General features: G+C 40.7%; 1 protein-coding gene across 25 annotated transcripts in view; it reads left to right on the top strand.

Annotated features, from left to right (window-relative positions):
• The window catches only part of PTPRD (protein tyrosine phosphatase receptor type D), a 1,677,890-nt gene that overhangs the window by 908,868 nt on the left and 753,054 nt on the right, over positions 1–15,968 (top strand). The window contains exon 7 of one of the 25 annotated variants that reach the window (XM_054031430.1): positions 335–357. The exons of the other annotated variants lie outside the window; for them this stretch is intronic. The gene's annotated coding sequence lies outside the window, so the exon portion shown is untranslated. The remainder of the gene's footprint in view (positions 1–334; positions 358–15,968) is intronic. 25 annotated transcript variants of the gene reach the window in all.

Here is a 15,968-nt window from a genome sequence, read left to right as displayed (position 1 = left end):
CTACTCTGAAACCTCTCATTATTTTTGTGGATACAGACTAGCATGACTACCCCTCTGATACTTGGTACCAAAACAGAAATGCTCTCCCTTCTTCATAAGCTGTTCCAGACAACTTTTAGTGTTGAATACTGCGTGCCAAAACAATCTTGTAACTTAGCATTTGAATTAATTCTGAGGTTTTCTTCACACTCTTCAGTTATTACAGGTTGAACTATTTCTTAGTTGGTTTTGTGCAATATCAAAGCAGTCTGCTTTCCAGGAACTACCAATGAATGCACCCAGATTTCCACTTTATGCCCCTTTTGCTGAAAACCATTCTCTCTTTTTTTAACAGGAGCTCCAGTTCACAAAGTTGAGGTAAAACACCAATTTCATTACTAGATTAACACTAAGTAGACTAAGTAGAAGAAAACAAAATAGCATCACAGTCTTTCCAGGGATGTAGTATTTGTTGTTAAGTTACTGATGAAAACGAGAATTGTTTTCTTCAAAACTGGACAGGAACTTCGATTCTTTATCTGTTTATGAATTCTGCAAGCAGGGCTGTCTGAGGATTAGCAGGACTCCATTGTATCTCTGCCACTGACTCAGCATGTGATATTGGAAAGGATTTCAAAAGTGCTCTCCAATTTTGGATAGCTCTGTTTTGATTGCCCACCTTCAGACACTGTGAACCTGATTTTCCAGTAGCACTGAACACCTACAACTTCAAATAAAGCCAAAGGGCTCTGTACCCCTTAGTGTCTGTGAAAATCAAGCCAAAGGTATATAAAATGTAGCACCAGGAAACAGAGAGGAACAAAATTGTTAGGACACTTTAAAAAATGTGACCCTTAACTTCTTTGTGTCTTGTTCACTGCAGATGATAACACTTTCCCTACCTCACAAATGTGTTGTGTATAATAAATTTAATGCTTTTAAATTGCTTCAGATCTTTGACTGGAAGGTGCTGTTAGAAATACAAAGTATTAATCTAATTTGTTATCATGCTGGGTCTAATAATAACACTAGTAATATTACGTGCTATTTTGCCTATCATTCAAGTATCTCAAAGAGTTTTACAAATTTGATTTTAGCAATCCTCACAACACGTCTGTGAGGTAGGGAAATATTATTATGCCCATTTTATATTTGTAGAATAGTCTCCATTCTACCAGAAGAAGTGAGGAATGTACAATTTACTTAACCTTGTGTTCTGCATTTAGTTGCAGCTTCAGGTGTCTTTGTAAATTCTAAAGCCCATAAAAGATTGACTATACTAGCAGAAAGTATAATCTCCTCCTTAGTGGTGGTAGTAATATTGTTGTAGTGCTTAGAGGCTGTAATCCTGTCTCAGAGCCCCACAGTGCTAGGTGCTCTTCTGACGCACAACAGAGATGTTTTCTGCCCCACGGAGCTTACACTAGCAGTTCTTTCCTATCACTGTCTTTATGTGTATGTGTACAGAATGGGAAAATAGGAGGTACTCAAAGTAGTTCAGTATGTGACCAGCTGTCATTCAGATCAATGTGTATCTAGTGTGTAGTTCTCTATGATTCAGGCTGCCCAGTTATAGTTGGTATAGCACCTCCTTGCATGATGGCAAGAACTAATTTCTTTCAGACTCACGCTATCAATTGTTTAATTAAGGAAGTTTTGTTCAAAGGATAAACAATAATAAGATTTTAAGTATCTGGGGGGAGGGATAGCTCAGTGGTTTGAGCATTGGCCCGCTAAACCCAGGGTTGTGAGTTCAATCCTTGAGGGGGCCATTTAGGGATCTGGGGCAAAAAAATTGGTCCTGCTAGTGAAGGCTTGGACTTGATGACCTTTCAAGGTCCCTTCCAGCTCTATGAGATAGGTATATCTTCATATATTAAGTATACAGTTAATTGTGAAATATATTGCCATATTATAAGTTTATTTGCCTTTTATAGTAAACTTGGGCCTAATCCAAAGCCCATTGAAGTCAATGGGAGTCTCTTTGACTTCTTCACTGGGCTTTGGACCCAACTCTTTGTCTTCAGTAAGAAAAATAAAGTGAGACTATGTAGGCCCAAGTGGAGAAAAAGAAAACGAAAGACCATAAGTGAAGCTTAGGCTTGGTCTACACTAAATCCCCAAATCGAACTAAGGTACGCAACTTCAGCTACGTGAATAACGTAGCTGAAGTCGACATACCTTAGTTCGAACTTACCGCCGTCCAGACCCGGCAGGCAGGCTCCCCCGTCGACTCCGCGTACTCCTCGCGGCGAGCAGGATTACCGGAGTCGACGGGGAGCACTTCTGAGTTCGATTTATCGCGTCCAGACTAGACGCGATAAATCGAACCCAGAAGTTCGATTGCCTGCCGCCGAACCAGCGCGGTAAGTATAGACAAGCCCTTAGAGAGGCAGTTTATGTATAAGGAAATAAGGGGCCTCACAGCAGTACAATTAATATTCAGATTCATGGTAATTATTTCTGAATCTGGATTATCTACTGTATTACTCACTACAGAAGATTAGTGGTATAACTGAATTATCAGGGCCTATGAAGTAATATTAACATTTTGTGAGTTAGAGTGGTATTTTTGTACCTCATCTTCCATACTGGAAATTTACAGCAACTTGTTCTACCATATTCAATGGCTAGAAGCCCAATTGTTAGTATGAAATGGAGTGCAGAAGGGGTTAGCTTTGCAATGTATCCTCAAGTGTAACCCTCAGGTTTTTGGTGATCATCAGGGATCCTGGAAATATGTTTGCCACGAAAAAATGCGGAAAAACACAGGAGTTGCGTTTTTACAGAGTAACTTCAGTTTTTACATTTTGTGAAAAAATAAAAATGTATATAGGAGGACCCCATTCATCCCAGCCTCCATTTTCTGGCTATCCGTATTAACCGAACCAGAGTTGACAGCCTGAGCCTTGAGCAGTGCAGTTCACCTTGACAGCGCTGGGCGGTGGGCTCAGATTTCAGCTGAAGCTGCCCGGTGCTGACAACAAAAGATGTTCCAGCAAATTTGGGGTTCTTTTCTCTGATCAGCGCCAATGTCTGAAAGAAGAAAATGTGGCTGGAATGCTGCAACTCTATTTTAACAACCAGGGCTAACTTAGAAAGTGAGCAATGTTAATATAAAAGCAATTTTCACTTTATTTTTTGTGCATTTAAAAAAAAATTCTGAAAATATAGACTATATACAGAAGTATTTGTATATGTAAGAAATACAACTTGCAATTATATTAATTTTATTTTATGATAATGATTCATGGCATTGGTAGGCTTCAAATTTGCTTAAAAATAGTTAATATATCATTAAAATATTGTGTTCAACTGATACCAATGTATATTGTGGCTAGGGAAACTAAAGTTCAGCATTTCATTTTAATCATGGAAAAACTCCGATTTTTACGGTTATTTTTTTTATTGGAGAATTTTGTTTTTTTATTATAGAAAACTAGGTTCCCTGGTGGTCATGCTGTGTTGCTGAATGCAATAATCATTATCCTAACAATACATCATCTAATAAAATAGTATAGAATTGGTTAGATATTTATATTTGGCTGTTGGTGACATCAAGAGGCCTTTAGGATGCGTTTGTGTTGGTGTGTCTCTCTTCTGTCACAATGCAATTTAAATTACCTCCTATAATAAGATTAATGTTTAGGATAGACCTAATCCACTGAAAAGACTGCATTTAGATGTAAACATTAAGCAGGGTATAATCAAATTAGCAGAGAACAGCTAGAGAATCCATAATTCAATGCCCCTGGTGGGCAAAGATAACTTCTTTGACTGTCTCAGGGAATTTTTTTGTATTAAATATAATTTTGGTCTCTTTCTTCTCACAGTTCTCCCAACCTTTCTTTTTATTGGAACATATGGCATGTGCAGTTTACACAGCCGCATTTACTCGCAACCTGGGGATATCCTTGTCTACTAGATGAATCTTTTTCTTGCAGAAACTCAGTGTGTACTGCCACTTTGATTGATGTTGACAGGACTGAGTCCCTCTAGATGAGAGAAATGAGCCCCTAAAATACTCCCTACCTCTATTTTAATAGATCCTTATATTTACCAAAGAAATATAGAACCTATAATATTTTTTTCAAAGGAGCTAACTAATTACAATTGCCATTTGGTAACCTCTTATACCATGAATCAAAAAGTAGGATGATCAATATGTCCTCATCACAGTGATTCCCAAACATCCATCCAGAATCTTTACAAATACATCAGAGAAAACGTGAATGCCTGAGTTGTGTATGCAAGTTCTGCAGCCGTTTCCACAGACACCATGTGAGAAAATCCTGAGCCACAGATATTGTGACCAACAATTATAATGATGATATTTAGGCCAAGACGCCAGGTGAAGAAACATATGATGATAGAATCAGGGAGGAAAAAAACACATATGTTTTCTGTTATGGTAAGACAGGTTATTTTATTAGATAAATTTAATCATAAATGAATCTCGTTTCTAGTCAAACATTTCATCATGTCTCTGGGTGTATACACACAGGTGTAAAAGGATAAGAATGCTCACCGTCAATAGCGTATATCTAATGGAGGACAAAAGTAGGTTTCAGTGGAGCTTAAACCTAGGCTCCACCTGTGCATGTGTAGCTTACGCATATTTGCATATTCACAGGTGCAGAAACCACACCACAGTTCCTGATGGACATGCCTCCAGCATGGTGAAGTCCCCAGTATGTGTAGGGCCAGTGGAGTTTGTGGTGATCATTGAGTCATCACAGAGCACCACAGAGTTGGCTCTTATGGTTCCTTTCCTGCAGTCCCTGGAGGAGAGGGTCATGTCATGGACAATGAAAGCTGAAGTGTATAGAAGATCTGTCGGAAAACAGAAATCTCTTCTAGCAATAATAATAATAATAATATTTTTATAAGAAAAAATCATCCTGAATTGAGACACAGGCAGAATGGTGATTTTCCCCACACCCCTCCAAAAGGGATTTCCAAAAAAAAAATTGATTTTGGGAGAACCAAAATTGAATTTTCTAGCTGGCTGCTGCCTCTTGTCGATTTTATTTTTTAAAGTGAAATTGATGAGAGCTTTTCATGTTGGCATCTGGGGAGCTGTCATTTAATTTATCCCAATGGAAAATTGAAAATTTTGGGTAATCGTTCTGACCAAAAATTCCTCACCAGCTCTAGTGAAAAGCATTCCAGCAATGCCCACCTAGGTATCATCCCTACAGGACTGTAGCTGGCTGGCGCCACTAAGAACAGCAGTTCTCAACCTTTCCAGACTACTGTGCCCCTTTCAGGAGTCTAATTTGTCTTGTGTACCCCGAAGTTTCACCTCACTTAAAAACTACTTGCTTACAAAATCAGACATAAAAATACAAAAGTGTCACAGCACAGTATTATTGAAAAATTGCTTACTTTCTCCTTTCTATCATATAATTATAAAATAAAATAAATTAGAATATGAATATTGTGCATACATTTCAGTGTATAGTCTATAGAGCAGTATAAACAAGTCATTGTATGAAATTTTAATTTGTACAGACTTCATTAGTGCATTTTACGTAGCCTGTTGTAAAACTAGGCAAATATCTAGATGAGTTGATGTACCCCCTGGAAGACCTCTGCATACCCCCAGGGGTACACATGCCCCTGTTTGAGAACTGCTAACTGAGAATAGCCTTCAGATGGCTTTAAACTGCATCAGGGCTGAAGCAGAGAAGCTGGGTATGGTAACCACTTCCCTGACAGCCCACTCTCTGCTATACCCAGTGGTAAGCTGATTGCAGAAGAAACTCTACCATGCAAATTTTAGCATGCGTATAGGTAAGGCATCATCTGGGTTGGTGTCCATGGAAAAAGTGAAAGCTGCTAATAACACCAGGTATATTGAACAAACAGCCTCATGTCTAATATCTAAGAGAGCCAATTACTGTTGCTTAAAACCTTTACAACTTACCATATTTAGCTCATGGCCTTATGCACAGAGGGCCTGCAGGATCAGGCCCTTTATTTGTGATGGTAATGAATCCTTTACAACTGATGGCATCACCATATAAATTACATTTTAAAAAAAGCATATGAACTCCTTATTCCTAACCTTTTTAATATAATAAAAATCATTACACCCAATCAAATAGCTGATTTTTGTTTTTATTCACCAAGTACAGTTAATATTATCATCCTCCAAAACATATTTGTAGACAGTCTGGGCAGGTGTATGCCTGAAAAAGGTCAAGGCAAAATATCAGCATACTTAACAAATATATTTTTGCACAGTGTTCATAGAAATCTTGTTTCGTTGCATAGCAACCATCTTTTTAATTACTATGTGCAATCTAGATTTTAATAATGTAATTAGTATTTTTCCCTTCCATTAAATTGTTATATCCAATAGATTTAATGAATTCAATTCTTTGCCTGTTTTAAAGTTTAAAAGTTGTTCCTCACTTTCCCGCCCCCGTTTCAGTATTACACTCACATTCATCTCTTATCAAAAACAGAAGCAATAAAATTTAGTATTGCCTAGAGAATGGATGACTTACATTTCTAGGCCCCAACCTTGCAAGTTACTCATTGTGGCTGAACCTTTGTTGTTGCATGGAGTGCCAGTGAGGTCAGTGGAACTTCATGCAACCTCAAGGATCCAACTACAAGGAGGAGTTTGCAAAATTTTCAGAAGTATCAGTAATTTTGGGTCCTTAATACACTTTAAAAAGGACTGATTCCAGAGGCTGGGTGTTGACCATTGTCTCCAAAATAGGTCCCTCTTAGGGTTGTCTCATCTTAGCTACCCAAAGTCAGCAGAGACTTTGAAAAATATTGGCCCTCTGCTGCTACTTATGCATCAAGCTGTTAGTGAGAACCTAAGACCTAACAAGAAATTAAATATTCAGTGGAATCATGAAGGATCTCCAAAAGCATTTCACAAATATAATCAGGTGAAATACAGGCCATGAACAGGGATTACTTAAATTGCTGAGGAAATGCCACTGTGTCTGGGGTGAAATGAAGTTGTTGTTTCACAGTACAGTGTAAAGCTACTCATAGTTTTAGGGTGCAAGAAAGGAAGAAATTGCAGAAGGTAGACAGAGTGTAATTACTTAGTCTGGAGTGTACTTGCTAGGTTGGGGAAAATGAGCACCGAAAAAAAAAAAAAAAAACCACCACCAATCCCCTGAAATGTGAGGAGGAATGAAAGGAATCTTATACTCTTAATAGCTTGTAAATATAAACTAGTGTCAGCTGTTTAGTAATATTGACGTTTCTGTTGCCAGGCAGTGAGTGTTTTTTCCCCAGCAGGATCATCCATTTTGTGTTTGTTGGAAACTATGTTGGCTGGGTTCTCTGTGCGCGTTTACTCTGATCGCTACTCTTCAATTTTTTGGTCTTACAAAATGTGTCGGCGTCATTTTTTTAGGCATATATTTAAGGCATTTCCCCCCCATCCATTTTTACCAATTTTGAACTTGAAGAACATCTCAAATTTATATTCTTACTGAATTAAGTATATGGTAATTGGAACAAAGTGACATGCAAAGGGCATATTGCAGTGTCCTGACATTTTTAGCCTTGAAAATTGTTTTGCATAATGGGATATTATGGCATGGCATGGTGTGATAGATTGGGGAGGAGGATAGTTCATATTTCTGTTTCCAAAAAGGAAATTTAGTGTTTTTTTTTAAATCAACTGATAAGATTTCATATTACATTATATTTTCTTTATCTCTCTTACATATGACCCAAATGTTCTTTGCAATTATCAAAGCTGTATAAAATGCTTAGAAAGTTCATCTCTTCCCCCACATCCATACATATAAACCTCTCACAACCCTAACGTACACAGAAATTATGAGACTAGTTATGAGTTTATAAAAAAACAGAACACCCTTTTCATGAAATTGTCACATGTGGGGTGTTAAAGAAGAAAATGCATAGCGCTCTGGCCAGGAGCAGCTTACCTCCTAGTACGAAGATAAATGTTTTGCTTCAATATCTCTTTCATTATAGCATGTTTATCTAAATTGAATTAATAAAGTACCTACTGCAGGTTTCCTGCACTGATTGCATATGAATTTGTGGATGTTAATATTCAAGGGCATTAAAACAAAAATAAAAGAAATGAGATCCTTTCAAATAAGAAATACTTTAACGTTTGGTCTCATAAAATAAAATAAACATTATAAAAAATGAAGCCTATAAACATCAGGGAGATGGATAAGTTGACACATCATTCTGCATATCTCTGTTTAATAATATTATATTTCATTTCCCATGGTAAAACAACAGCCATTACCCAAAGCAGCCATTCGTAAACAGCCATTGTGAACAGATTGCATCCTTGTTGGTGGTATGATAATTGAAATAAGTTTACCAGTCTTTTATGAGAAAATACCAGATGTATAAAATACCTATTAATCAACTCACTCGCTTTTGCAAACATCCGTTTCAGTACCGATGGCTATTAAAGAATAAATGGAATAAGAGCAAAAAAAAAAAAAAAAAAATCAGAGCATTAGTACTGTGATTCAAGTGTGCAGTGTGTTGCTTGCCATAAGTGAGGCACTGTGTTCACTGATGGATTCCTTTGGGCCAAGCTTATGGCTATAGTTTCCCACCATTCATCATTGTTTGGGTTTGGTAACTGAAGGGAATGCATTAAAAATCCCTTTATGGACAATGATCTAAAAAGCCAACTGTCAGTCAAACCCCTTCTAAATTTTTTGAATTCTGCTGCTAATCACATTTTTCTGTGGCAATTTCTGCATCTATGTGACGGGCTGTGGGGGCACTACCGTGGTCCACAGTACTCCAGGCTAATCCGGTTACACTTTCCTCTTTTCTTGAACGGGTGTTTGGTTGGTGCAGGGAGGCGGGGGGCAATGCAACTGGATTTAATGCTTTGGGTATCGGCTGCTGGAGATACCGAAGGGGCAGAAATGATAGCCAGGTGTGGAGAGCTGGGCGAATCACAGTTTTGGGAATCTTTTTCTTGTTTGTTTTGCTTCAGGTTCACTTGGATTTTGATTTTTGGCTGATTAAAGATTTGCTCTTTCTGATTCCTGTAGTGTTTGTTGCTTCTGAGTCATCCCACCAGTTTACATAAAATGTGAAGGAGTTGTGGGATTTCATACCTATGTAGAAACCAAATAAGTTGATGATATGAGTGATGAAACAGCAGAAGAAATGTGCTACAATGATTTATACAATGATGCCAGCAGCAACATCAGTAACAGTAGGGCACTGGAGGACAGGAGAAGACAAACTGTTCCTGTTGTGACAAAGTTCCTCCTCTACCTTGGTGGGTCCTGCGCTTATTGGCGGATTTGCTCGCTTCACAGATTCATCCTGTGGGTCAGGAAACAGTCCAGAGACCTTCCCCTCTGGTAGAAGCTATAGTCTAGGTCAATTCCTCCTGTGTTTGATCAGGAGTTGAGAGGTATGGGGGGAATCCAGGCCTGCCCCCTACTCCGGGTTCCAGCCCAGGGTCATGTGGACTGCAGCTGTTTAGAGTGCCTCCTGGTACAGTTGCACGACACCTACAACTCCCTGGACTACTTCCCCATGGCCTCCTCCCAACACCTTCTTTGTCCTCACCCCCAGACCTTCCTCCTGATGTCTGATAACGTTTGTACTTCTCAGTCCTCCAGCAGTACACCTACTCACTCTCAGCTTCTTACTCCCAGTGTCCGTCCCTCCCTCCCTCTCTCTCTCTCTCTCTCTCTCTCTCTCTCTCTCTCTCTCTCTCTCACACGTCCTGTTCTCTGGCTCCCTAGCTCCCCCCTGGCTTGACTGGAGTGAGCCCTTTTATAGCATCAGAGGGGCCTTAATTAGAGTCAGGTGCTTAATTGCCTCACCTGACTCTTAGCAGGTTAATTGGAGTCAGGTGGTCTATTAGCCTGGAGCAGCCCCTGCTCTGGTCACTCAGGGAACAGAAAACTACTTATCTGGTGGCCAGTATATCTCCCTTCTGCTACTCTGCTGTTCCCAACTGGTCTGGGTCTATCACACTATGCTTGGGGAAGATGCCCCATGCTGGGGTGGGAGGTAAGGGGACAGCAAGGAAGTAGACAAAGGTATAGATGCTGGGACTAGGTGTGCTAAGGGTGAAGCCGCACCCCCTGGCTTGAAGTTGTTTCCATCATATACAGGGTTTACAGTTTGGTTCAATGGCTCTCAGCACCCCCCCTACACAAATTGTTCCAGCACCCCTGGACAAAGGGGGGAAGAAGATGACTGATGCAATTCTCAAGACAAGATCACACCAGTAGACCCAAGGTTAGTGACCCTTAGGATTGTGTATGCCTGACAGAGGAGCCTTAAGTGGCCTATCAGGCAGGATTGAATGTCTTCCACTCACTTCTCAAAGCAGCCATTTTGGATTGCTGGGGTTCTCTGAGGTGGGCTATTGACTGTGGTTCAGAGCAGACAGGTTCATTCCAAGCTATCTACCTCAAGTAGGACACTGCAGCTCTGGGATATCTGCACAAGCAGTTGAAAGTGGAATTTCTTTAATACTGTTGGCTGAATGTAAAGAGTGGGTATTTTCCTTTGTGGAGGTAGCTAGTAGCCATTTAATACTGGTGGAGAACTTCAAAAGTTCCATATGTGCAGGACTGTAATCCTATCTGGGAAACTGAGGGTCAGGGCATTCAAGCCAGATGGTGAAGGGACAATGAGAGGCTTAAGGCTTCCATGTCATAGATGATTAGTAGACCAGGCAATTCTCCAGATTGAGACTCCACACAACCCCGTGTTGAGAGCTTATGGGATCCCACTGGGGGATAGGCCAAGGACTGGGTTGAATTCTCCAGGGAAGTCTGGGTGTGGTAATGGTGTCCATATGGCAGAGACCTAAAAACAGGTTAGCATTGCATTTGGGATAGGAAAACCAATGATTTTTTTTCTTGTGGAATGAAGGCCACACCTGTTGTTTCTGTGCCTGCTTGGAGTGTGGATCTGTGGTACCCTTTCATATGGGTGCATACTTTCCCTCCTGTACCTGAAGAGTATGTGATTGATGCCTTAGCTAATAGGGCTGAGGTTCAAGGAATGGTAGATTCAGGCTATGATCAATTGTTTTTGCAGAAACATCTGGTGAAATCTGATGCACACCTAGATCTGACTGATGCTCCTTTTTGGGAGGACAGAGACATCTGGCCTTACCTCCTCATACATGTTAGGCCATCAGAAAATGGCGATACCTTTTGAGATGGTTTCAGTGATCGGATGGGGGGCAGGGCTGGCTTTAGGAAGTGCAGGGCCCGATTCGAAAATACCGGGTGGCGGTCCGGGTCTTCGGCGGCACTTCGGCAGCGGGTCTTTCACTCACTCTGGGTCTTCTAGGGCACTGAAGGACCCGCCGCCGAAATGCCACCGAAGACCCAGAGCGAGTGAAGGACCCACCGTCAAAGTGCCGCCGAAGACCTGGACTGCTGCCGGGTGAGTAAAAAAATTAAAAAGGCACCTAAGTTAGGCACTCTTCTTTAGTGCGCGGGGCCCTCTTAGGCGTGTGGCCCGATTTGGGGAAATCGGCCTAAAGCTGGCCCTGATGGGGGGCAGGCTGACCTGTGGTTACAGGATCCACCCTAATGGACAAAGGACAATGCTAGATTGGGTTTGATGGGAAGCTCCGTGAGCTTTTCTGTCCAATCTCTTGGGCCCAAAAGATATGAAGAAGTGTTACTTAAGTAAGAAAGGCATATAATGGTTGCACAGAAGGAACCACAGAAAATTTGTGCAGCCAGTGTTAGTCTGCACTGTTGAGATGACCTTAGGTGATTTGCACTGGAAGGTCCTGTGTGTATATTTTCCTTGGTATTCAATTTCTGAACTGTGATGGACAGTAAAGTAAAATACCTTAGAATGGAATTTCCTAAAACAGTTGTGGGAGTTAGGCACCCCACTTCCATTGAATTCCAATGACTTGGTCACCTAGCTCTCTTAGATACTTTTGAAAACTCCACCCTTACAAATTAGAGATGGAAAAGGCCTGTTAGGTCCACTAGGCACCAATTCTGCAAATTCTTACTCTGAGGCTCAAATTTACTCAAATGGGCAGTTCCCCTGAAGTCAACAGGACTACTCAAATGTTTGAAGTTAAGCCTGTGTGTAAGCATTTGCAGGACTGAGGCCTGAATCAGTTTCCCTGTCACTGCAGTACTGTGTCATATCTAGTGTTCTGTCCAACCTGTTTTTAAATTATTGAAGCTCCAGAGTTTCCCTTAGGATATCTTCATACAAATCTCACCATCAATCAGTTTTTTCCTTGAACTGTGTTTTGTTTAGTTTCATCCCCCTTACTCCATTTTGTATCCCCTTATACCACTGTAAACTATTCCAAGATCTTCTTTGTGTTTGCACCTTTTAAATACATTTGTGTTTGACTAAACATCAAAGTAACTTCAAAACCACATGTTGGCAAGCCAGTTAATGTTGGTAAAGAAAAAGGATATTTTGGCTAAGAAAAGCCAGTGTAGAGCCTATTACATATGTAACACATAGTGGCCTAACCTATTATGATATTAAATCATTAAACCGCAATACATCATTTCTCTTCCTGCTGCATGACATCATTTTGGATCTGTGAGCCACAACCACAGTGACTGATGGCAAGTGCGGTCACTGGAAATAAAACACAATCCCTGCAATGAATTAAATGAAAAGCAAACCAGAACAGCAGTACATATTACACTTTCAAGCCAGCTATTGTGGTTTGTATCCTGGGGTGTCAGATGATGTAATAATCTGCTACAGAAAATGTAATAGTATTGTTGCCTGACAGCTAAGACACGATAGGATGTTTAATTTCTCTAGGAAGTAAATTACATAGTTTGATGTCGCATAGTATTGGCTACTGCCATTTTAGATTCTTGTTCTTGCAGCTGTCAGGAAACATAAAGTTTATGAGTGTTTTGTTTAGGTAGGAATCCTGAGCATTTACAGATCACGATAAAATAATCTGAAAAGAGATCTTTTTTGCCTTTCCTCAACTTCTTCTCAGCACTCACCTCTTTTCCAATGATAATGTCAGAATCCTAGGCTGACTTTTTAAGTTATATAATGGAAATTTGGACCCGGAAGAAGTGAGATGCAATATCCAATGTACACTAAAAGCCTACCTGAATCTCTTCTGCCTTTTGTAAGCATTTAAGCCAAAAATAAACTCTACTGTGGTCACAAAATAGTCACTTTGGGTGCTTAAATTCCACCTTCTACGATGCCCTCTAAAGCTTTTTTAGAGATTTCGGAAAGGCACATACTGCTTTCTTACATCAATAGTAACTTTTAAAAGGGAGAAAAATAGAAATTCCATTTCTCTCTTGTTAAACACTCTTTACTACTTGTGGTGGTATTTGAAATTACAGACTGCAGTCAAATATTCTATATTGCATTTTGCAGACCCGAAAACGTGCCTGTTTCAGATATTACATAATACTTCCCACCAGTAAAATCCATCAGACTAACTTTTTAACATCTTTCAGTGACATCTTGAAAGCATATGGAACCGTCAATTCACCATAATAATGTGGATTGCGATTGCACAGCCAACACAATACTCAGTTTTTTTTTCTTCTTCTTGTTCTGGCTCCTCTACAGTTTTCCTTTTATGCTTCATTTCTGGGTAGCACTTGTGTTCATCCACATGTCAAATCTGTGCTATGTATTCTGTAGTTGAGTAATAGACTCCTGTATGAATAAGTGATCAATTAGGGGTGGCTTCAGATCAGTTTCTAAGAGCAGGTGTAACCTACCAAGAGGTGATGCACAATAGATGTAACTTTGGGATGACTGAAAATAAATTAATCATAACTGATGCCAAATGTAACTCTCTCACAATTAAAAACAAAGTAAAGTCCAACTTTAGTCCTGAAAACATAAAAGCAAAAATTAGAGTTCCTGTGGCTACAGAAATCCAATCATTTTCAAATATTCACGGCTGTTAAGTGACTCCTTGCACTTGGCAAAGGCCTTATATACATTTTATTTACTTACCATAGTTAATCAAGTGAACTGACTTGCATTTTCTTCCTTATAGAGCAAGTAAGGCTTTGCAGCTATTCAGTGCCTGTGTGAGAGAAGGTCATCTTTTGTCAGCATTTTGTAACCTTTGTTTGAGTAATGCATATTTTAGACAGAAATAAAACTGCTGTACATCAAAAACAGATTCTGAAAACAGCTATATAAAATGTTGAAATTATCTTGAGGCATATAGAGGGGCATGGGATCTTTGTCACATATATGAGAGCAACCAATAAAAAGCAGGGAAGCTGCTAGAGTTTTCTGTGTAGTGTAAAATGTTTTATTAGTTGGTGGTGTTTCTAAAAAAGTCTGAGGTAAAACAATTCTTTGTCTTCTTTTAAACTGAGACTACTCCCAAAAATACTTTATTCTGATTCTCTACCTCCCTCTCCGACTCCACACCCTCTATATATCTATAGATGGTTGGATATATCTTGAGTTGTAAAGCTGTGAGTAATAATCCATAGTGGAAGGGATCCTGAATCTTGGTCTCCTGTAGAACTCACTTACTTCACTGTTAAATGGCCAACATACCAACATTTAATTTGTGGAAGAGTTGAATGGGAGACTTCTATCCAGGCCATTGTTCCCATTCCTCTGCTATGCAGAAAGATCAGCTCACGGCCAGTACACAAGAGAGCACAAGCCAGTTCCAAATGAGATTAAATGTGCATGTAAAATAGCTAATGAAGGCAATAGTAAGGATTAGAAATAGTTTCAGCCATAAAGTTCTCCACTGTAGGTACAACTCATAAAAGTGCTATGGCCAAAATCATTTCCACAGCTCCTGGTGCAAGTAACTCAGCCAGGCACTGGGAACCTCCACAGGGAAAAGCTGAAGGAATACACCTTGCAGGCTGCAGAGCAATAACGTAGTAGAAATCTGACCTGCACACCCTTCCGCTCTTCATGGAGGAGACACGGATAGAACACTGGAGTATCCATGTAGTGACAGACAATCTGATCCTACACCTACACCCACCCTATTTAACCTTTATGTTGTACAGTAACTCCTCACTTAAAGTTGTCCCGGTTAACGTTGTTTCGTTGTTACGTTGTTGATCAATTAGGGAACATGCTCGTTTAAAGTTGTGCAATGCTCCCTTCTAATGTCTTTGGCAGCCGCCTGCTTTGTCCACTGCTTGCAGGAAGAGCAGCCTGTTGCAGCTAGCTGGTGGGGGCTTGGAACAAGGGTGGACCAGCAGCCCCCACATCAGCTCCCCCTGCACCCCTAAGTTCCCTGTGCAGCAGCTGCCAGCAGGCTAGCAATTACAGCTATCCCTCCCCCCACTGCCATGTGCTGCTCCTGCCCTCTGCCTTGGAGCTGTTCCCCGAGCCTCCTGCTTGCTATGCGGGGGGGGGGAGGGGTCCTAATGTCAGGGTGCCCCCCTCCCCCCCTGCTCCTACACCCCGCTTACCACTTCTTCTCCATATAGAGCAGGGTGGGGACACAGATGGAGAGAGACAGGGAAAGCCTGGGACAGCAGCTGCTGTCTCAACTTCCTGATCCACTTAAAAATGACAATGCACTTAAGAGTGGGTCAGCTTACTTAAAGGGGCAGTGTGCATTTCTCTCTCTCTCTCCCACACACAAGGTGTGTGTCTGTCTCTGTCTGTCTGCTATGCTATCTCCCCTCCCCTTCATTCCTGCTGCCTTGTAGAGGCTACATTAACAACAATGTGTTAACCCTTGAGGGCTCAGCCGAGTGCTACTTAATTATTTAGCACCGGGGTTCTCAAACTGGGGGTCTGGACCCCTCAGGGGTCACAAGGTTATTACATGGGGGGGGGGGTCGTGAGCTGTCAGCCTCCACCCCAAACCCTGCTTTGCCTCCAGCATTTATAATGGTGTTAAATATATAAAAAAGTATTTTTAATTTATATGGAGGGGTTGCTATGTGAAAGGGGTCACCAGGACAAAAGTTTGAGAACCACTGATTTTAGCAGCAAGGCATTCCCTGGGAAATATCCCACCCTCTAACTTCACCACCTCAACC

This window comes from Malaclemys terrapin, chromosome 6 (assembly GCF_027887155.1).
Source record: "Malaclemys terrapin pileata isolate rMalTer1 chromosome 6, rMalTer1.hap1, whole genome shotgun sequence".
NCBI lineage: Eukaryota > Metazoa > Chordata > Testudines > Emydidae > Malaclemys > Malaclemys terrapin.
This window is presented reverse-complemented; position numbering and strand designations above follow the sequence as displayed.